The sequence below is a fragment of the Arvicanthis niloticus genome, chromosome 13, assembly GCF_011762505.2.
Source record: "Arvicanthis niloticus isolate mArvNil1 chromosome 13, mArvNil1.pat.X, whole genome shotgun sequence".
Taxonomy (NCBI): domain Eukaryota; kingdom Metazoa; phylum Chordata; class Mammalia; order Rodentia; family Muridae; genus Arvicanthis; species Arvicanthis niloticus.
Genome location: NC_047670.1, coordinates 33,764,738 through 33,788,265, shown reverse-complemented (window position 1 = coordinate 33,788,265; position 23,528 = coordinate 33,764,738). Strand labels below are relative to the sequence as shown.

Here is a 23,528-nt window from a genome sequence, read left to right as displayed (position 1 = left end):
ATAGCAGCTTTACTCATAATAGCTAGAAACTGGAAACAACCTAGATGTCCCTCAATTAAAGAAGAGATAAGAAAAATGTGGTGTATTTACACAGTGGAGCATTCCTCACTTGGCTGTTTAAAAATGACGTCATGAAATTTACAGCAAATAGATGGGACTAGGGGAAAAAAAAGTCATCCTGAGTGAGGTAATCCAGACCTAAAAAGACAAGCGTGGTATGTACTCACTTATAAGTGGATATAAGCTGATAAGTAAAGCATAACCATGCTACAATTCACAGACCCAAAATAGCAAAGTAGCAAGGAAGGCAAAAGGGGTATGCATGGATGTGCCTGGGAAGGGGAAATAGAATAGATTTTGCAGGTGGACTGGGGGCTGGTGTAGATGGGAACAGGAGGGATCTGGGTAGAGAAAGAATTCTGGGAGAGACAAGTGGAATTAAGGGACATTTCAGGGGCAATGTGGAAACCTACTATAATGGAATTTCATTGGATTCTATGAGGGTGACCATAGGGAAGACTCCTAGTAAAAGAAAATATGGAGCCCAAATGGCTATCTTCTACAGCCAAGCTAAGCTCACAATAGTAGGACTGGAGCATCAGCCCAGCCACAAATCCTTCAACCTACAATTTGTCCTGCCTGTAAGATATGCTAGGCTAATGGTGGCACAGAATTCTGTGCGATTAGCTAACCAATAACTGGTTCAATTTTAGGCCCATGGCCTTGGTTGGGACAGGGCCAGTGAATGTGGGCCTCCAAGAGTGTTGATGGCTGACATGGGGTTGTTTGCATAATAATGTGTGTATTTTCACATTCCCTATTAACTTTAGTGATTCCATGATATTCTGAGGCAGCCTGAGTCTAGGAGGTGAAGGTATAGTTAATGTTTCAGCAAAAAGTAAATGCTGGGACCTGCTGGACAGCCCTTAAGGCTGTCTAAAAACATGAGTTAAAAAATATATAATTTCTCAACTATGCAAAACATAAGGATGCAAATAGGAATTATGAGGGGCTTCATGAAGCTAAAGAAACAGCTAAAGGCAGCTTGCATTAATGAGTCACCTAGTCAGAAAGAAAGAAAGAAAGAAAGAAAGAAAGAAAGAAAGAAAGAAAGAAAGGAAGGAAGGAAGGAAGGAAGGAAGGAAGGAAGGAAGGAAGGAAGAAAGCAGAATCGAGAGAAAGCAGGCTGGAAGGCTGTCTCCTGCAGAACACAGGCTGCCAACTTGGATCCACAATTTGACTACAAGTCATTTGTTTATGCCATTCCCAGACACCTCTTCCTCAGAAGCCCCCTCTAAGCAAAGGCTGGTCCTTGGAAGGTGATGCCCTGAGTAGTAGTAACTGAGAGAATATCAGAAGAAAAGATTTGCCTTTAAGACTTTCAGTATTGAAGGGGCTGATGGTGGCAGCCTTAAGTAAAGGCTTGGTTTTCCCCCAAATTAATCAAATCAGAACCAGTTAACTTTTCTGAAGCCTATTTAACTGAGACTGAACTAGAGTGAGGCAGATCACCAATCATTTTTTTTTAAGGTTTGCTTAATCGTGTTCAATAAGTGGAGAGCATGCTTGGATATCTCTTCATTTTGTAGGTCTGTACCCACTTATAAAGGTCTTTACTGACCTCACACCTTGTATCAAGCCTCAATGACCCTTCTTCAGGGAACCACGGGCTAACTTTTTGTATGAGTTTAAAATTCCTGCAAAAGCCTTGTGTACATCTTGACATCTTTCTTACTGACTGCTTGCTTCAAAACCTTAATATGCATTTCTCTGCTTTTTGAATTTACTTGACTCACTTTTTTTTCTAAATCTTCACCTTTTTACCCTAGCTCTATCTCACACAGGGGTTCACAACGTTGACTGAAATCTGTCCCAAACCAAACTTGCCAAATATACTTACCAACCCTTGTCTCGGTCCCTGTTCAGATGCTACCTGCAACAGCCTGGGGCTTGGAGAATAACTCAACGTCAAGTCATAGGTCCTAGTTGGCACCCTATGTTCTGCTGGAGACAGTTTTCCAGCCTCTGTTTTCTCTCTGTTCTGTTTTCTTTCTTTCTCTGATCTGCTTTCTCTGGAGATCTCTGGAGAACAGAAACAGCTCTTCAAGAATTTTTTTCTAAAAGGATTTCTGATCTTGGTCAGAAATCCCAAGAATTGCTTAGAGAGCTGACACAGCTCTTTAAGAATGTTTGCTAGCAGTTATCTAAAGAAAGGTTTTAGAATAGAAAGAGAGAACTGCCTGGAGAACTGTCTTAAGCAGGAGAGAGAGAGGGAGAGAGAGAGAGAGAGAGAGAGAGAGAGAGAGAGAGAGAGAGAGAGAGAGAGAGAGAGAGAGAGAACTGTCTCCTTTTGTTTTAGCTAATTTTCACTAAATGGAGAAAAAAAATATCTCCCACAAATATAAATTTTGGCGCTCATATCATTATTCCTCATAGTCTTTTACAAAGTGAGGGTGAATATTTAGAGCAGACCTTCCTATGATTTATTACAACATCATGATTATATTGATCTTTTCATCAGAGGAAGACCTAATTCTAAAAATAATTTTAAAGCAATAGCTGAAATTTATCTAAGAATTTTTCAATAAATGTAGAAGTTTCATTGTCAAATACCAGTAAAATAGGTTCTTTGATGTGTTATTTCTTATTATTTAAGCCATTATGATTGGTATCATATGTAGTTGGTAGTTACATCTTTATTTTTCACTTGAGAAGATTGAACTTCAGAAATGTTAAATAATATGTCCATGGTCACAGAGTCAATAATTTGATGCTGAAACTATAAGATGTTAAAACTGATATTACCTTATTAGTATTAATTACTCTTATTATTCTTCATTCCTCAGAAAAGGGTCTCCACCAATAGTAAGATGATAATAAGAGTGATGATAATAAGATAATAAATATATGAATACCTATTGATAGATTTATATGGCTGATAATATGGTAGATACTTTTTAAATATTCAACTTAATCTCATCTACATTATGCTAGACACTATTATTAACTTTTACATGGAGGAAATAAACACACCAATATTGATAAATTACTTGCTACATTTCAGGTAGGAGGAGACTAGAGAACCCACAATTTTCATCAATGCTGTCTAAATAATATATAAACTCTCCAAAATCTACTTTCTAGCCATTGTATGCAAAGATTTCTTTGCTATCTATTCTTGCACTTACACATAAATTTCAGAAATATTCAGTTCATTGCCTTCCTAAGTCTATCACAATGCTTGACTCTTTTTTTTTTTTCCTCTAGTTAATATATTTTAAAGGTTGATGTTTCTGGTAAGCTATTGCCCTGTGGCCAATTGTTGTTTCACAAAGTAGAAGTGATTAAGTTATTTTAATGTTTCAATTTTTTTGTTGTGTTAAAGTAAGATGCTTAGATGGTATAATAGCAAAGAATGAAGCAACCAGTCCTGGTTATCAAGAAGAAATGGATTGACAGCACATATAAGGGGAATGTTGGAATATGCAAAACATGTCTCTAATTCACTGTCATGCCGGTTAGATCGACAGCTTACTCAAAGCGTTAACAATGTACAATAAATTGGACCTCTGAGAACTTGAATTTTTTGAAGCCTGGTAATGAAACTTGTAGGCTGAGATAATATGAGGGAATGTAGAATATAGACTAAATAGTACAGGAATGAAGCTATGATTGTGAGTTCAAAGTAAACAGAAAATGTGAATTAAAACAATGACTGACCACAATATAAAGTTATTAAAATCCCACAGGGTTTGACTATAATTGATGAAAAGTAATGGTATTGATAAAGGTACTATTTATGTTCTAGGTACAACTTATGTTATGTTTATGTGCAAACAGATAGACATCATTTCATAAGAATATACTGCCTGATGGAGATACATATATTCAATAACTATAAAATATTCTTTAAGATAAATTACAATTCAGAATTCCTCTCTTTTGAGACAAACAGCATTCATTGTTAAAACTTGCTATAACTTTGTCAAGTTTTATTATAGATGATATCTCCCCAAACTTTATATGTTGAAATCCAAATCCCTGATATAACAGTATTCATATAATAATTACTTAATAAAGTCATTTATGAGTGGGACTCTTGTGATTTTAGTTCCCATATCAGTATTATTATACTGATTGCTTCATTTCTTTCAGTGTCTCTGCCATACACCTTGACTGTGGGTGGCATTTGCAAGAACTTCACTCAGTAATATTTACAATGACATCATATGACTTCTGAAGAATGGGTAGAGAGGCAAGATTCTGACAATCTATTCTGACAGGAATCTGTGTAACAATAAGTTTCTCTGAAGTCTGATGATGGAAAGAATATACAATAACCCATTTAGCTCCTCTGATGCTGTTATAACAGAATATGAGACATTGAGTAGGATATAAATCAAAACCTATGAGGTAGAGGCAAAAAAGAGGGAGAAGGCTCTAACTCACTCTTTTATAAGGAATACACTTTCTGCAAGATAACTCCCACTGTTATGTAAGAGTCATGCTGTACTCTTCTAGGTCAGGAAGCCAGAAGGCAAGTGATGTTAAAAGGAGAAAGCCATGATAAGGATGAGGAATGAGCAAACATAAAGAAAAGGACACGAGTGAAATCAAGGATTGGGGGAGAGAGGAGGCAAGCGAGATGGAGAGAAGGCTCTAACTCAGCCATTTGTAAAGAATAAGCTCTGTAAGGAAACTCCCACAACCAAGACTTTACTCCCATGGAAATATCATTGATTTACTGGGCAGGATTGAGCCCCTGTTCGCTCAGCACTTCAACTCCTAACACTTACAAACTGAGAGCTAAGTTTCTAAGATGTTGTTTTGGAGGATTATTTTATTGAATATTATATTTACATTTCAGATTTTCTCCCTTTACCCCATTCCCCCCACCCTAGCCCAGGAACCCCCTATCTCATCTCCCCTCTTCCTGCTTCTTTGAGGATGTGCCCCCACCTACCCCCCCACTCCAACATTCCTACCCACGAATTCCCCCACACTCGGTGTTCAGCCTTCATGGGACCAAGGATCTCTTCTCCCACCTATGCCCAACAAGGCCATCCTCCCCTACATATACAGCTGCAGTCATGGGTCGCTCTCTATGTGCTCCCAGGCTGGTTGTTTAGATCCTGGGGTGCTCTGGTTGGTAGGTATTGTTTCTCTCCTGATGGGGCCACAAAACCTTTCAGCTCCTTCAGTCTTCTCTCTAACTCCTCCATTGGGAACCCCTTGATCAGATCAATGGTTACCTGTGAGCATCCCCCTCTGAATATGTCAGACTCTAGCAGACCTGTAAGGAGACAGCTATATCAGGCTCTTGTCAGCATGCACTTCCTGACATCCACATCAGCGTCTACCTTTGATGACAGCACATGGGACGGATATCCAGGTAGAATAGTCTCCAGGTGGCCCCTCCTTCAGTTTCTGTTGGAGGATGTTTTACTTCTGTGCTAATAAAAATAAAAAACAAAATAACAACAAAAATAATTTAAGGAGAAAGGATTTATTTTAACCCACATTTCTAGGGTACAATTCAGGATAGCAAGAAAATTCAAGTTGTTTGATTTATGTAGCTACTTCTAGCACAGCCAGAGTCAAGAGAAGGCAGAAATGAATTAATGCATGCTTGGGTTCAACTTACTTTCTTTACTCTTCAATAGCTCACGATGCCAAACCAGAGAATGGTGCAGCCCACTTTGAGGTTGAAGTGTCTTTCATCAACTAACATAATCAAGACCCTCTCTCCCGAGAAATGCCCACAGTTAGACCTGATTTATATAAACCTTTATTGAACCCTTTTGTGAGTCTAGATTAAGTTGACAATTAAACCATCACTGAGGGATGCATTCACGGCATAGACCAGCGTTTTCCAGGTGAAAAATATAAAAATATGTCCATGACATTCCTTGGTAAAGATGTCTACCTTTACATATGTAAGTGAACAAGGACTCAAATAACCCTGGCATCTGTCAATTTTGACTGCTATTATGTAAGATATTTGAAGGACCTAGTAGCTGATCCCTGTTAAGTCCTGGAAACAAGAAACATAATGAAGTAATAATTGTAGTTTGAAGCCACATGTTGGAGATGTTTTGTTATGTGGCTGGAGAAAAACAAAATATTTATTTTCAGAGCTAACTAATCAATAAAATTGGCTTTAGCAATAATCCCAATGCCTCATTTTAAAAACAGTGTTTATGTGTGTAACCTAATACATAAAACATATCAAAGAAAATAAGTCCACTCTAATTGAACAAACACAATACAGAGGGTAAGTCTTTAAAGCATGCAAATCCACATCAGATGCTCTTGTCCCAGGATGGTTTGTGAAGGACATAAAAGAAGTGGAATGTTGGGCTACATCATGCATTGACCACATCTGAATAACTTTTATGAGCCCGATCTGTACACTAAGAACCATTATAGAAATGAGTAAAGCCTAAAAATAAAAAATAAAAAAGCAAGCCCATCAGGGAAATACAAAAAAACTAATTGCTCAAATCAAAAGACAGCGGCTAGAAAATGCCTCTGGGTGAAGAACTTTGGAATGATATTGCAAAACAAATTCAGAAAGGCAACAATGCCATCACTGAGGGATCTTGATTGAGTACAATATCTAAGTTCTGTCTCTCTTATTAAATTTTATAACTGTTTATGATTCTGTAATTTTGTATTTTCTTTTATTTTTGATATTATATTAAGATTACAATTCTCTCTTCCCTTTCCTTCCTCCAAATCCTCACATATGCACCTTCTAAGTCTTTCAAATTCATGTCATTTTATCTATTAATGGTTAATATATATATATAAACAAACATAAATATTATAAATATTTCTAAATATAACTTGCTCAGTTTGTATAATGTTACTTATACTTATGGTTTTGGAGCTGGTCATTTGGAATTGGATAACCAGTTGGTACTTTTTTCCCTAGAGAAGACTCTTTCTCCCACTCTCAACATCTCTTAGTTGACTGTCGTTCTTGGTGTTAGGTTGAGTCCTTGGGGACTTACCTGATTTCACTTTGGTGTGGTAATGGGATTATCTTTGTTCTAAGCATGTTTTTTAGGTTGGTGAGACTTTAAAAAACTTTTATTTTAATTATTTTATTTTAATTACGTATTTATGTATGGGGAGTGTTGCCTGCTAAGGCACTTAAGTGGATACCAGATGGACAAATTACTTGATCTTTATGGTCACCATGTAGACCAAAAGTAGATCCCCAGGCTTGGCAGCAATCACTTTTACTTGCTGAGCTACCACAGAGGCCAACCTTAATATAAAATTTCAGTTCTAAAAAAATTAATAAAACCTAGACAATTTAATACATCTTTGACTTTTATCAAGAGAGAAAGCCACAAAATATCTGTACCAAAAATTAAAAATCATATTGACACACATCCTGTATATTCAAAATGTATTAGTCAAAGACGTCACTACTATAACATAAGCAAAAATTGTCAAAGATAAAAAAAAACGAAATACCTATAAATAGACTTGGCATTTTTGTTAATTTAGCAAAAGGAGTCACTTGTATTATAGAAAAATAGAAGTAATCCTGACAAGTGACCAGAGATTAATTGTATAAATTTACATAATCATCTAACACTTTCTACCTAGCATATAGCAGAATTAATTCAGAACGTGCATGGATCTAATCTAACTTCAAAACCTGTAAAAGAAAATATAAAAACCCTCGTGTTCTCAGATAAAGCACCATTTTTCAAGCTCTACTGCACATGTAATTACTAGCAGAAGAGACATCATGATGTGCTGCAGTTTAAACAACAGGAGGACTATTGCAATCACATATTTGACAAGGAACTTGTATCCCGTATATAAAATGCTTTCTATAGATTAATTATGCAAATATAAGAAGCATAGCTTACACAAGTGTCAAAAGTCCTCAGTAAACTTTTCACAGAGGAGGTTTTTCAGGAGAGCAAAAAGCATAAGAAAAGGTGTTGACAATATTTATCATTAGTGAAATGCTAATTAATATCATGCCAAGCTACTACTCTCGATTATAAAAATTCTTCAAATTATTTTTGCCTGACAATGTTAAGTGTTAGTAAAGCAGTAACGGACTCCCTCATGTAATGTTAGTGTGACTACAAATTATTACAGCTGCTTTGGAAGCTGTGTGGTCATACCAAGAAAATTGTTAGTGCTCACTCTCAGGGGCCTCAAAGTTTTAGTCTGTGTTAAGTTATGCTGGAATGTATGCATACTCCCCAAAGTTACACAGATGAATATGCAAGGGTGTTTATTAATAATTGCCCAAAAGTAAAATAGTTCAGAAGCATGCCATCATTAAACAGACTTATTACAGGGATATCACACAGGACAGATAAACACATGAATGCCTGCTAAAAATAAACAATATAAAAAAATATTCAAAATAATCTAAAATCAAAATAATAACTAAATTAGCATAAAAACAGACACAAAGGTTCAGACCATGATATTTCATTTATGTAACATAACAAACAGACAGAAAATGTTTTAATATCAATGAAAATTAGATTGGTGATTTCTAAGGAACTTAATTACAGGCAGAAGCAGGAGGGTTTTCTTGCTAAGGCAATATAACATACAAGCTCTAGCACTGGGCAATAATACCACTGATGCCTTTCACCAAAGTGACTTGCATAGTATCTCTGGCACTATGAAATCTTGATGTCAAAGTAGAAGATACCAGTCACTTGAGGTTGATTTATCTCTGTAATACAACCAAAATATGTGGTATCTTCAACAATAGAGTCAAACCATTTATTTTATGGTAGGAAACCAAGATGGTTGAAGTAAAGCCTGAATATGAGTGGTAATTGATGATGATGATGATGATGATGTGTGTGTGTGTGTATGTGTGTGTGTGTGTGTGTGTGTGTGTGTGTGTGTGTGGTTGCGCGTGTGCTTTCTCATTCATCAAAAACTCAAAGGAAATGAAGGTAATCTGTAGAACTTAGGTTAAGTTTTGCAGATGTTAAAACCAGGCTCTCTTTCTGTGACAGTCTTCTGGGATCCTTAAAACTGGAAGTGAAGGGGAATCCCTAGTAAGAGGTCACATCTGCATAACATGAACAGATTCACATACACATCTCATCCAGGCATCAGGGTGTTCGCCAAGTTTTCCTGGAAGTAGGCTTCATCACATGTGACTTTCCGGGCTAAAGCTAAGATTTAGGGCGTGGGACAATATAAAACATGTTGTTATGCAAGTGAGAGTTTAAGGAATCTTTGTTTTATATGTCTTCTATATGATTTCACCTGATTTGATGACTGTCACAAGCCTCCTGAAAGTGATTTCACAAATTGTATCTCAAGACATTTTTCTCATAGTAGTTGTTTAAAAAATTCTTGAAAGATGATTTAGTTTTGTCCACACCAGGAGCCCTGGGCAGTGAGCCCAAGCTGTTTTAAATCTCAGTTTAAAGGTCTGATTCTTGCCTGTCACTATTTGCCAGAAAGAAGTCTAGAAACACAGCAGGGAGAGATGCCTCTGAAAGAACCAGAAGCAGAGATTTTGGAGCAGGGTTAAGGGGGAAAGCTATCATTTTCTTAGTTATATGGGATTAATTAGGTGTATTGTTTTATTTTTTTTAGACAATTGCCATGAGTGGCCTGGGACTGGGTTTCTTAATTTCAGCTTCTAAATTAATTATATCAGGGACCAAATATAATTATCAAGGTGTGTCTCTCAATTTTTCCTATAGAAAACAGAGATTGCCATTGTGTAGAACCTCATTAATATGTCTCTATGGGGAAGTTTTGTAAAAGAACATGAAATGAATTCAATAGGTTAAATTGCTAAGTGCTTTTTATATGTGAAATAATGGCCGGGAGGAATTTGATAACTACTTAAAACATGATTTCTAGTTCCTGGTATATAGGGTGTGACCTACAAGGCATAGTATGCCATATTCTACATAAGCTGATATAGTGGACACCTCCATTTCCACTCATTTTTGTTCCTGACTGTTAGGAAAAAAGCATTCATTTTCCAGATGCTTCTAGTGTTGATAGCGAATGTTCACAGGACCGTTCTTCATCTCTAAGTCGACCACTCCCAGACAAGACCCTAAACCTAGATCCTGTATCCAGTACTCAGTGGAGATAAGAACATAATGATCAAACGCACAGTCCCATTTGCAAGTGTTCAACATAGTAAAGGCTCTCAAAATGTCTGACCTCTCTGTGTACTTTTCTGTGACCACATAGAAGCAACATTGCAACCAAACTCTCCCTTTGCTGAGCCCGGCTTTCTTAGTTTCTCCCAGAGCTGTTGACTCCTGGGCAGCCTCTTCACTAAAATTTCTTTATGCAAATCTCCACTTCAGAGCCTCTGTCTCAGTATCTCTGACTTATGTTGTGTAATATGCAAAGAAAATGTATAAGAAGAATTTAGAAGATACTGATAAAAAGTCCTGTCTTGTGGGAATAAAATAAAAAGGATCTGTAAGTAGAACACGTGATCGCTGATATGGTTTGATAGATACTTGGAATTTGAGATCTTTTTAATAATGATTTCAGGCCATATAAAAATTTTAGAAGGTTCCAAATAAATGAAGATAAATGTTTATTCACTATTGAAGCATGCTTAAAATATAATTTCAATATCCAGCATATATAATTTTGATTTTTTTCTTTGTTAAGTTGAAAAACAAGTTGAATTTACAATTCTTGGCAGGGAGAGAAATAAACAGTAGAAAGCTAGATTTGGGGATGAGGGAAAGAGCAGCAAATGAGGGGGAAACAGAGAAAGCAGACGAGAGATGGAAAGACACGGGAGAAAAGGATTGAGTTCTTGATTAAGAACTCATCTGTTCAACATGTCTTTTGAGAACTTTGTTCATGCCTTAATTTATAGGACAAGGATTATAATAAAATTATAAGTGACGAGTGTATTGGAGTGTTCTGTGCCTTTTTATATATAATAATATAATAATCACCTGTAAATGTAGTTTTTACTGTTAGTTCTACAACCAGTGGTCTAATTGACCTTAAGAATAAAATTGCACTATTGTGTAATTGACACTCAATATCTTCAAAAGAATAAGAAATGCTTTGTGCTTTATTTATTATTTTATACACCCTTGGTGTTAAGATCCACCTATCCAAAATCAGTTAAATAGATGTGCTCACAAGTCTACTTATGAAGGAAGCAAAGGGATGAAGAGACTTGAAAAGGAAGAACAAGTGCCATGACTTTATGCTGTAGCAAAGACTAGAAGAACACTGGTCTCTGGAATTCTGAAATAAAACTGCTTGCCATTCTCCTTTAGCTTGGAATTTTCACAAAATATTTGTCTTTCTAGTTATTTGGTTTTGTCTAGGAGCCAAAATGTCTCTTAACTTTTGCATGGCCATTAGCTCTTTTTGATATTGCCATGTCAGGCACTGAAGACAATCTAATTCTTGAACAGCTTTCCATTCCTCTACCTTGCCTCTGGTCATTCTCCTTCAGATGGCAGGAGAGGCTCCTGGGCATCCAGTCTGTGAGTATGTCAGTACTGCTTAGGTTTTACTGGGGATTCAACAGCATGAAAGCATCACTGAAACCCAGTGCTGAGTAGCAACAAATTTCCCTTCTCATTTCTCTCTAAGCCATCAAGGTTTCTTCAGTATAGACATGTACAATGTTCACTCCAGACAGGAAAGAGCATTTGAAAGGAGCCACCTTTCTCATATTAATTTTGGTTCCAGTTTCTTTAAACAGGTGAGTGGCTGCAAACAGAATGTGACAAAGTCAGATAGCTAACTCATTTACCCTAGGATCTCATGGGGTGTCTAGGTTGAGAGCCAATGCATGGACTTATGATATAGAATTCTTCATGTGTGATTGTTGTTTTGTATATATCACATATTTTGTATTCCATAAGCAAATATATCTTGAGGCATGTATCATTTGTCAGAAACTAAAAGAACATTAAGGAAATAATGTTCCTTTCTAAAGTTTGATATCAGCTCTTACAATTAAATACCACTACTACAGAAATAACTGTTACATGGTTGAAAGTCATGGAGTCTGAAACCAGAAAGGGTGGGTGTTTGCATTAGTTTTTATTATAAGAACTGATTTTGGCATGTTATCTATCCATATGAGTCTTTGTTTACTCTCTGAAAAGGAGATGGACGAAATTACAAAAGTGTTCTGTTGATTTATTTTTTAAAATGCAATGGACATATTGTGTCATCATAGTTTCCCAATTTTATATCAAAGTCCTTGACCAGAACTTACAACCATTGGACCACCACCAGTATGTATCTTTCCAAGTCTGGTATACATAAAGAGAAAAAATAAGACTCATCTTTCATTACCCATTGACTGATGTATTTTATATGACCCTCTGGAAATTATACAACATTATATCTGGTGAAATAATTATTTCTTTCATAAATGGCTAGAGCCCAAAACAAATAACCTTACTGCTTTTATGAGATAAAATTTTCTAAGAGGCTATTGTTGATTCTCTGAAAGATATCTTTCTATTCATAAAGAGCAAAGAAAGAACTCCAAGCTGGCTCCTGAATTTTACTATATAGAATAGACCACATCAAAGAGTACTTTCTTTCCAGTAAAATAAATTCTATCCAGACTTAGGAGTCAAGCTAATCCTTAGTGAGGGGATATAGATAGATAGATAGATAGATAGATAGATAGATAGATAGAGATATTCATATACTTTAAGCTTGTCTTTCTGTCTTCATAGACCAATTTTTAAAACACAGCATTATTTTTCTTAAAGCATTGCTATAACAAAGGTAACTATATAGAGGAATAGTGCTAGTAACATTATTATTAACTGTAACATATATAGTAATAGTGCTAGTGCATGTACTGGTTTTACTCGCCAGCATGCCATCTTGCAGTGGCATCAACAGGTTTCATGAATCCTACCTATATTTCATAGCTAGTTCTTTAGGAAAGAGAAACTTTAGTTGTAGATTTAAGCCTGTCATTGTTTCTCTCTCTTATCTTAGATCTGTACACAGCTTAGTATTACAAAACTAGTTTTCCACTTAATGACTTTGCCTCTACCCAGAAAACTGATGGCCCAATTGACTCCTGCATCTGGGGTGTTGTGAAATGGCCTTCCCTAGTGGGCACATTTTTTTGAGATGAGCAATGCTTTCATACCTATGTCAGTTACCTCAAAGCGACTTCCTTATAAACAAGAGGTGAATTTTGTATGTATAAGAAAACAAAGTTTAAAGATGTGTGTGAAGACAGTGAGAGGAAATAGCATGAAAATATAGTAACTAAGTTACAGTCTTTATAATATAATGTGTTATATGAAATGTTTCTATGAATTCTAATAGTTTTCTATTGTGACCAGTTAGAAGACTACAATGTTGCAATTAGCTAATGAGTTTCTATTTTTTTAATGGAAAATGTGAAATCCACAGAATTTCAGTGTCTTCTTTTACCTATAATATGTACGTTAATCTGTCACTGAATCATAGACAGTATATCTTATATCTTGTCTTTATTTCTAGATCATCCTATTAGAGTAGAATTCATTCTTCACTCACTTCATTCACAGGAGTAGACAGTAAAAAATAATTAACATTGAATGATAGGAAAAATGAAACTTCAAAGCATAGAAGAAACAAAAATTTTGTTGTATTACATACTATGCTTTGTAAATTCTGGCTAAAGAGAAGCTGTTGAGTATTCCAGCATTGCATTAGTACCTGATTAGAAAACATCACAGCAGTTTGTTTATATCAACAATGTCACATTGTAAGTGAATCAAATTCATAGCCAAAATCCAGTAAAATATCTCCTTTTTACATGTTTATAATTTTTCTTTATTCTAATGTATTTACACCTCTACACTAATAGCTCAAAACAAATAGTTACCCTTTAAACAATGAATTACCTGAAAACTGTGGGGAGAGAATGCTCACAGACTTTTTAAGAGTATATTTGTCTGGGCATCCAGTAATGTTCTCCATAGAATGAATTGGAATTTCCTGTATTGTATATCCCCCATCAACAGACCACTTTACACTTCAAAAGAAGCACAGAAGTGCAGTTTGACTGCTTTATGGAGTAACGCTGGGAGCTCTTTACCTAACAGCTATTGTGTCTCTTGGAAAGTCTGATTGAGAAGGTAAGTAAGGGTATTATGAGAATTTTCTAGAAAGTCCTAACAAGAAAATCTCGTGGCAAACCTGCCATAGTTAGAACAAAGAGATGCTCTCAGTAGTAGGTGATAAGTGTCTGTTTGAACTATGGCTGCTAATGTGCTAGTAGAGACTGAGCACTTGATAATGGACTGCTCAGTGACTATATGACCTAAGGTATTGTTCATGACCTGGTACTGATCTACTAAGGTCTTACATTGGGCGTACTCAGTAGAAAACTTCCTGTTATATAGAAGGGCACATGTTATAGGATTGGAATGTGTTTCATGTATTTCCCACATGATCATATGATCTGAAACTGCTTCAGTATGACAGTCAGTAGGTCCTAATTAGGAAACAACAGACCTTCAGATTTACTCTGAGGATGAAGCCGTCAGTGGGATGGCTTTATATGATACAACCACATCTGCTTTCAGAGAATTAAATATAGCATCTTCTTCAAATATAAGATCTTCTTATAAATGGCTACCCATTACGACATTGTCCCATAGCATTGTGTCAGACAAGAATACACTTTTATTAATAAACAGAAGACATGGTGAGGTCCTGTACCTCCTGGTACAGAAAAGGATTCTGCGGGAATGAAAGATGAGTCTATTGATTCACATAGGCACAAGAAAAGGCACCCAGCTCCTAGATTACTTTCCTTCAGTGGCTGGTGACCCTTGAAGTTGCCTAGGAACAAGAAGAGAGAGGAACATTAATAAATGCCAGTGGAAGTCTTAATACCACCTTGGCACAGACACTGCATCCTTTTGCTAATCTCTCGTTCCCTCAGGCCCTCAGGAAGATGACAACAGAGTACAATCTTCATTGTGGTTCCAATGTGTGGTTCCAATATGCGATTACAATGGGGTTTTCCAAGTCTGAAAGTTAAATAAAGTATTTGTTCATTCAGGGAAAATAAATCTATTAATAAAAAGTTCTCATACTGTAGAATAATAGCAGGTATTCTGAAGGATGTATGATGTGGTAACTCAAAGAATCTCCATTGCTCAACACAAAGCTTTTGCTATTTGGCTGCCTCATTGTTTCCATGCCACTGCTTGCCTCCTACTTTCCTTTGACCACCTTTGTTCCTGCAGCCTAAACTAAGGTATCAGACTGAATTCTATTCACCTATAAACTCTGAAGGAATGCTGGGGGAATATTCAGCATCAGTAGCTGGCCCCGGAGGAAACAGAGAGTATACATTGTGGGTTTAAAAGATTCCCAATTCATACAGTAAACCCTGGCCAATGTGAGGCTGGAGACTAGGAGTCAGGTATATGCCTCGGTCTTTTTCTTTTTTGCTTCCATGGGTTTTTGTGAAAGGCTGTTTCCTGTGAGGTTCCACTGGATAAATCACTATGTGCTAGGGAGCATTCTCAGGTTTTCCTTTGCTATTGACAGCCAAGAATGGGAATATCCCATTGCAGCTACACACAGATCCCCAGTCATCAGCCAGCAGGGTAGCCTGTAACTCAGTCAATTGACTTATCTTTCTTGCTTGAGTCCTGGTTTTCTTTATGGGTATTGGTTGAACTTGTGGCCTGCCTCCAAATGTGTTCCTTTCCCATTTCCTTGAGCTTTGCTTTTGGAGGCTATAGAATAACAGACATACATCCCTAATTCCACCATACTTAGAGCGGTGCTGTGCTCAGTGTGCTCTTCCACCAACTTAGAGATGCTAAGCTAAATTGAAATTGTTGAAATAAAACAAGGAAATGAATGCCAGGTATGTGCACATTTGCATGTTTTTTTTTTTCTCACTGTGAGATGAATGGTGAGCATTAGTAACAGGAAAGGAATTCCCGAAAGCAAATTTCCTTTTCTGTACTTTGAAATCAGAGTCCTGAGATCAGTTCATTCTTCAGTAGCCTGAGCTGCACATAGCCCTGCATAGATCCAGAGGTTAAAGAACTAGTACCACAGCCATTCTGTGGGGAGGGCATACATTCAGGCATGAGACTCTCTTCTGGAAAGCTCCCTCAACGCCTTTCTCTCCCCTGTGCCAGTCCTAAACAGTTTCCTATACTTTCCCTCTCAACTAGTGATCTAATTCAGTCTTAAGATTTCATAAACACTCACACATTTTTGTAGGAAATCAGATATAATATCTTTTTGTCCTGCCTAATTAAGGAACAGAGTGTTTGACATCTGAGTCCACCTTAAGGGAGATGTGTGAGGATGAATCTGATGGCTTGTGCAGTGGGATGGGGACTTGTTATCTCCAGTTTAGCTTCCTTCCCTAGTCTGTCTGGCCTGCCAAGGAAAAAAGTGTGTGTAAGTGACATTTCTTCTTTAAAGTGAGATCTTAATCACAAATCCGACACCAATTAGTTCTTCATAATTAGTGTGAAATGCCATCATGTTCTAAGCATGCAACTGTAATGATCCCACACTTTGTCACAGCTCTCATGGTCATCCCAATGGAAAACTGCCATGTGTGCCATCTGTATTTTGATGCTATCATATATGATTTGCTAATTACTTCTCCAAGTATTTAGTAATCAGGGACCACACATGACAGGCTAGGATACTCATTATTTGAATTGTTTGTCTTAATCTGTTTTGATATATAGAACAGTTTGTAAATTTCCTATCAGCTTCCAGCTTTCATACATTCTTAAAGAATATACAGAAATTTATTTACTGTTTCTTTTATTATTATAGTGTGTGTGTGTGTGTGTGTGTGTGTGTGCGCGCGCGCACGTGCTTATTTTGATGGAATTCTGAATTCTGTTTTTTCAATACAATTTCTATTGCTTTTTATTTTTTCATTTCTTAATTAAAAATAGATTCTTCTCTCAAACAGTTTTCTCTCCATTCACTCCTCCTAGCTATTCCAATCTTCCCTCTCTCCCAGATCCACTTTCCTTTAATTTCTTCTTCAGACAAGAGAAGGCTTCCAAGAAATGACAGCCAAACTGGACAAAACAAGATATAATAAAACAAGGCAAAACCCCTCATATTGAGGCTGGACAATGCCACCTGATAGGAGGAAAAGAGTCTCAAGAGCGGGCAAATGAGTTAGAGATACACATGTTCCCCTGCTATGAGTCTTACAAAACTACTTAAATACTGTTAAGTTATTGCATATATGCTGAGGACTTGGTACAGATTCATGCGGATTCTGTGCTGTTTCAGTCTCTGTGAGCCCACATGAATCCTACTTAATTGATTTGGCGGACCATGTTCTCCTGTTGTCCTCCATCCTCTGTGACTCCTACAGTCTTTCTTCCATGTCCTCTGTAGGGTTCCCTGAATTCAAGCAGAGGAACCCAATGAAGACCTTCAATTTAGACACCCTCTCTGCGTAATGGCTAGGTGTATGTCTCTGGACCTGCTCCCATCCAATTGCCAGGGTACTCTTAAATTTTGTGTATGCAATGTTCATAATGAGAGGTTTTTTTTTTTTTCACAGATCATAGGATAGTTGTTAAAGAGGTAACCATAAGACCATCTATAGTTTCAAATTCTTTTTTCTTTCTTATTTATTTATTTATTCATTCATTCATTCACTTTACATCCTGATCACATCCCTCCTTTCTTTTCAGCTTCTTCTTGAATAGTCACTTTCTCCTTACCTCTCTCTTGCTCCTCTGAAAAGGAAGAGGTACTCCCAAGAGTACCAACCCACCCTGACACACCAAGTTCTTACAGGACACTGCACATCCTCTCCCACTGACAAGGCAGCCCAGATAGGGGAACAGGAACCACAGACAGGCAACAGAATCAAGGATAACCCTTGCTTCAATTGTTGAGCATGAAGACAAAGCTGCACATCTTCTACATATGTGTGCATGATTGGGAGGTAGGTCCAGCCCATGTATGCTCTTTGATGGCAGTTCCGTCTCTGGGAGCCCACAAGGGTCCAGGTTAGTTGACTGTGTTGGTCTTCTTGTGGAGTTTCTGTTCCTTTCAGGTACCTTAATCCTTCCCCCAGCTATTTTTGTTTTCTATATTTTTTATTTTTTATTTTTTCCCAATCTCCTTTTAAATCATTTTAATCATATGCGAGTATTAAGGTCAGATCTAGGTTGAGGAACTAGCAATACAATAGATGCAAATAGTCAAAGAACAAGCAAATCAATAAACACAAATAGTCAAAGAACAAACAAGGCAATAAACAAAGTCCCATTATCACTCTCATGATCACTGTTTTTAAGAGCTTATCAACTCCCAGGGCTCCTTCTAATGTTTGGCTGTGGGTCTCTGCAACTGTTTCAGTTAGCTGCCTGGTGGAGCTCTCAGAAGACAGTTATGTTGGGCTCCTGTCTATAAGAATAATAGAGTATTATTAATAATGTCAGGGATTGGCCTTGCCCATAGGATAGGTCTCAAATAGTGCTGGTCATTGGTTGGCCATTCCCTCAGCTTCAGCTGAAACTCTACTTCTCTGTTCTGTATCCTGATGATTTCTTGTCTGGCCTTGGTTTGTTTTCATACAATTTATCTGCCTGTTACAGGGATATTTTTACAAACAATGTTCTCTTAGCCTGAAGTTTCCCATTAACATTTTCAGCAGCCTCTTTTACTTTACTCTTTAGATATACCCACATATTCATTTTTTTCAGGAATACATTTTTTCCTCTGAAGTCTGTTGCCCTAGTATGTCCCACCCATCCTACATATATTTATTTCAACTTCATCTGGTACTATAACTAAAATTCTTATTTTCCAGAATCTATTGGCAGTCTTATAATTATGAGGCTTCATAATTTCATCAATAACATCAATCTTTTTATCTTATGTAATCATTGGGAGAAATAAATTCTAATAATTTATTTAAAATAATTCTCCTAGGCCATGCTGAACTTATTTAAAATATTTTTCTCTATTAACTATCCATGAATGGCATTCTCTTTTTGCTTGATGAAAAGTTTAAAGATAATTTCTTTGTCTTGGCTAAAATGAAGTGAAATGAAGGAAGTGAAGAAATGAAGGAAGTGAAGAAACCTTTAAGACAAAAAATATTGTATATTCCTAACATATCAGGGCCTAGAGTGAATGACAGCATAACTGAGAGATTCCCAAGGACCATTTCTAGATACATTGTTTTGAGAAATCAGGAAGATTTAACAGAGAAAACTGCTGCAACTAGTCACAAATACAGTGACATGATAAAGAGCAAGTCAAATATGAGAAAATATTCCTCAGACAGAGATCAGTTTCAACAAATGTTACAAGATACTAAGGGGTGACTGAACTCCAACAGAGATTCTTGGCTACATGTTCATGTTCAAAGACCACAGGTGTTGCCTCCACAATGATACAGGACCTCTGAGATATAAATCAAAAGAGCTGAACTAAAAAAGGTACATTTCTTAGACATCTCTAGGATGAGATATATGCCTACTCCATCTATTTAATGTTTTCTTCTGTTACATTTGTTTAATGATAGCAGAGTCAAAAGCTAGCATGACATATTCATCTCATTCTTCTGTGTCAGTAGATACTGAAGTTTTTACCTCAAAGTAAGAATTTATATACGATCTCACACATGTGTTCCACACCTATACTCAAAAATAGGATACTTAAGAAAAAGTATATGTGTTTTCTTCTAAAATGTGCTTTACTCTCAGGAATAAAAAAAATGGCTGAATATATTTAGAGTCAAGCTATTCAGTTCTAAATTCTTACTTTCTTGAAATTGAATCCAAATTTTAGCATGTTAGTTGTAACCAACATCAAGTTACTTTGAAACAATATTGTAAATGTTTGTCTAATTTCACTGACTAATTCAATGTAAACATGTCTAGAAACAGCACTGTAGAATTTCCAATGTGAATAGCAAGCATAGTCAGAGAGAAATGTCTGGGATAAGGTATTCTGGTCAGTTCTACTGAATCAACTTATAGAATACCTCCCATCTATATTCCAAAATATTGGGGCCTCAGGAGGTTTTACTGCCTCTTTATAGAATAAACCTCATTAACAAGCACAAATGACATATACTGGTTGACCAATTGAAAATGTCGGGCCTTTCCCTACCAAACTTCTAATGTAAGTATTGAGGTGGTTTGAATAGTTATGGCCTCCATAGACTCATGTGTTTGAATGGCTGGCCCATAGTGAGTGTGTAGCCATTCTTCTGCTACTGAGTGGGTTCTTGGTTCTTCTACCTTCTCTACCTTTTTCTTCCATCCTTTCAACCCTAACAAAAGGTACTTCCTGATGATTAGGGGCATTGTATTCCTTGGGACAAGTTTGATCTTCACTGTCAAGATGTTTAATGTTGTTGTTTCCTTTGTACACAAATATTTAACAAACCGCAACCAACCAACCATACAACAACCTTCCCACTATTGGGGCTCACACATTTCTATATTCTCTGAAAAGTCCTCAGGATTCCAAATGTCATACACTTGTAGAAACTAACTGCAGCTGGCAAAATTATGCTCCTGCTATAGCACGAGGCAAATCATAGTCAGCTGCTGTGGACAATCTGAAGCTGTTTCACATTCCACACCTGGGATTAAAACAAAAACACATTCTTATAATATTTTTGTGTTTTTGCAAAACTCAAAATTCTCACTACAGGAGTGTCACTATTAGGAGGTATGGCCTTGTTGGAGGAAAGGTAGCCTCATTGAAGGAAATGCATAACTCTGTAGGTGGGCTTTAAAGTCTCATACATGCTTAAAGTATGCTTAGTGTGGCATACAGTCTCCTGCTGCTTTGGGTCAAAATGTAGAATTTTCAGTCCTTTCTTCAGTACCATGTCTTCCTGGACACTGTCATGATTAGAAGCATGATGATAATGGAGTAAACTTCTGAAATTGCAAGACAGCCCCAATTAAATGTTTTCATTATAAGAGTTGCTTTGCTCATGGTTCCTCTTCACAGCAATAGAAATTGAAACGAAGACAAGTATATATACAATTCCTGAAAAACTATACATTTATATGGGTAGACAAGGAAAATAAGGCACAGTGTGTATTATTATGAATGTGAATGTGGAACTGCATTATCAGATAAATAAAACTTAAACCATTAAGCAAGCATAACGGACACATTGGATTTACAGAATAATAGACCTAGATTGCATATGGAATATCTGAGTAGGGAGGAAAATCATCCATGACCAACAAAATTGTAAATTGGTATAAACCTCTTTAGGAAAAAAGTAAGAAAGAAAGAAAGAAAGAAAGAAAGAAAGAAAGAAAGAAAGAAAGAAAGAGAAGGAAAGAAAGAAAGAAAGAAAAGGAAGGAAGAAAATTTTGTTATCCTTGCACATATTCTGCTACAACATAAGTAATTTCTGTCTTAATTTTACATCCTAGGCAAACTTTAACATGGACTTGGGTTAAGAGACTTTCTTCAAGGAGATTCTGGTGGTGGCAGTATACTAAGATGCTGGCTGGCAAAGACTACACACTTAGCATTCCTGAATGAGTATAGAGGCTTAATTTCAAAGAAGACAGAAAGATCACAGTGAAGTTTTGCTACTCTGATGATCACAATCTAGGTTATACTTGCTGAAAAGGTGAGTTTGAATATGTATTTAAAGCTATCAAATCATATTTGGTGAATAGATTATGAATTTATGTGAATTGAGTTCATAATTTGTATGTGTGACTAATTATCCTATACTCAGGATGTTACTTATTGTAAGAAAACACTCCAAACCACGTAGTGTATTTATTATCTGCCACAATTAAATGGGATTTTAAAGAACATAAGTGTCTGCAACATTCATAAACACCTGGATTCAGACATACCTACAAACATGTATGCACACACACACACATACAGACATAACACATACCATACATTACACACACACACACAGTATTCCAAACAATGATTTTATTGCTTATTATACAGTGATTAAATTTCAAATTATTGATTGTGAGCTTTGGGGGAAAGAGCTTTTCTTATGGGTTAGATTATACAGCAAAAATAGCATACAATTCTCAGTTTTTTAGTTTGAACTTACTCAAGATTCAATTCTCAGTTTATCTTTGACCTGGGGTCTATGTTTGAATTCACTGTCTCAGGAGTACACCCTTGCTTCAATACTCCCAGAGACTTGTGTGCTGCCAGCTGTTTAACAGCAGGGACTTGCAATGACTTGTATCCTGCTGTAGGGATCTTCTCCCCTTCCGTTTGTAATACATTTTCATTTCCAAACAATAACTTCTGTGTTTTACTATTGAGTAAGAATGGCCACTCGAGGTTTCCATCCAGTTATTTTAGCAAGAAGAAATCTAAGAGATAAGCCTGTTCTAGAGACGTATGATTGATTCAGTCTGCATGCCTGTGAAAAACTTAGTATTTTACCTGTAAATATTTTAATAACAATACTAATAGAATGAAAGCAAGAGCAGCTCAGAGTGAGCCAACAATTTTTGTTCACAGGAAAAAATATAAAAAATATGAATAAATTCTGTGAGCTTTTTATGAACATATCTCTCATGTGGGCAGAGGGGCTGACTTGTGGCATATTGAAAAGCTGCTTTTCCTGTTAGTGATTCCTGTTAGTGATTCAATGAATTGAGGAATGAGTGAGTGAATGAATGAATGAATGAATGAATGAAACTGGCCATTTGTAAGTTTCAAAAAAAGTGCTTTGTTCTAAATTTTTACCTGATTCTAAAAGCTGTCACTATTAAGAAAATGTATGTCCCAAGGACCAACAGTAAATATAATCTCTTAGCTGAACATTTCAGTTTAGAGCCATTTTCAATTTATGTACATTGTGGAAAGACAGTGCAGAGTGCTCTGTGTCTACTCAGATTCTCTGTTGCACCTCGGTCGCAAGACCTGAACCAGTCCTTTACATGTAACCTGCTCTGCAGGAAATGCATAGAGTTTGTTGGGTGAAGGAATACATGCTTGGCAGACTTTGTTCAAGGAAAAAAACAACCCCATAGGAGGAACAACAATATCAATCAACCAGAACACCCAGAGCTCTCAAGGACTAAACCACCAACCGAAAGTTACACATGGAGGGACCAATGGCTCCAGCTGCATATGTAGCAGAGGATGGCCTTATTAATGTGGGGGGAGGCCCTTGGTCCTGTGAAGGCTCAATGCCCCATCATAGGGGAATGCTAGGGCAGTGAGGTGGGAGTGGGTGGATGGGTAGGGGAGCACCCACATAGAAGCAGTGGGGAGGAGAGATGGGATAGAGTGTTTTGCAGAGGAGAAACTGGGAAGGGAATAACATTTGAAATGTAAATAAATAAAATAACAAATAAAAAACAGAAATCCAACATAAAAATGATTGTAATAGAAAAATATGCCCCGGTATCAAGCATGTGGTCTCATATCCACATGCTCTATGGTATAGTGAAAGCAGTCCTCAACTGTCTTCTCAAACACTAGGTTGAATCGCTCTAAGTATTTCTCAAGGCTTCATAATAGTCACTTCACTGAAATGG

The 23,528-nt window shown here is 36.7% G+C and overlaps 1 non-coding gene across 1 annotated transcript; it reads left to right on the top strand.

Annotated features, from left to right (window-relative positions):
• Positions 1-2,088: 2,088 nt before the first annotated feature.
• LOC117719481 (U7 small nuclear RNA) lies at positions 2,089-2,152 on the top strand. The gene has a single exon (XR_004608199.1). It is a non-coding gene; the product is annotated as a U7 small nuclear RNA (small nuclear RNA).
• The last annotated feature ends 21,376 nt before the right edge of the window (positions 2,153-23,528 follow it).